General features: G+C 38.7%; 1 protein-coding gene across 1 annotated transcript in view; it reads left to right on the top strand.

The window, feature by feature from the left end:
* The first annotated feature begins 541 nt into the window (after positions 1–541).
* The window catches only part of mpzl3 (myelin protein zero-like 3), an 18,824-nt gene continuing 18,603 nt past the window's right edge, over positions 542–762 (top strand). Inside the window, exon 1 of the mRNA XM_081370405.1 lies at positions 542–614. The gene's annotated coding sequence lies outside the window, so the exon portion shown is untranslated. The remainder of the gene's footprint in view (positions 615–762) is intronic.

Genomic DNA, 762 nt, shown 5'->3' with positions numbered 1-762 from the left:
TACAAGACATTCTGGTTGAGCGCTATTCAAAACAAACACGCAGCTGAGATATTAGCTGAATATGAATGAATGCTGAATCTTTCTTTAAAAAACACTGTTCTGTAGAGTGTAGATGACACACACACACACACACACACACACACACACAGTTGAATCGGTTTGTTCAGGCTATCATCATATGACTGAAGCTCATCAGCGCCCTCTAGTGCGCAGGCGCTGCTAAACCCGCCTCTGTCACCGGTCACATGGTCCACTTCCCCAGCCCCTCTCAGGATGGATCAGAGTCATTTATGCTTACTGGAATAAGAGTTTAAAATCATTTCATAGAGAACTGTTCGTGGGAGTTTCTAGTTTTACCTCAGAGATCAATGCGTGGCATTATATTTAAATTAGTCAACTTTTAGGGGGAAATGAAAAACGCAGTGCCATTATAATGCAGATCCACCTCGAGAAACTGTTTCATGGGCATTATTAATGACAACAGATGTTCATTATTCCAGTCCATAATCTCTCTTTAATAGGAAACAACCTAAACTTCACCTCAGAATAAACCAAAAGCACAATAAGAGTCTTTAATTTAAAAGCACGCGATATTCACACGACACTAATGACATGTGAGTTAATATGGCCTCAAATAGCTGTAATTAAACTGATCTAATGACATTTCAGTTAACTGTTACTGTAATCTGATATAAAAACCCTTAGGTCAGAAAGAGAGAGTTTATTTCACACTCATCACGGCTGATAGCCTATAATAATAAT

This window comes from Scardinius erythrophthalmus (assembly GCF_964197995.2).
Source record: "Scardinius erythrophthalmus genome assembly, chromosome: 7".
In the NCBI taxonomy this organism is placed as follows: domain Eukaryota; kingdom Metazoa; phylum Chordata; class Actinopteri; order Cypriniformes; family Leuciscidae; genus Scardinius; species Scardinius erythrophthalmus.
Note: the sequence above shows the minus strand (reverse complement) of the source record. Positions and strands in the feature narration are given on the sequence as shown.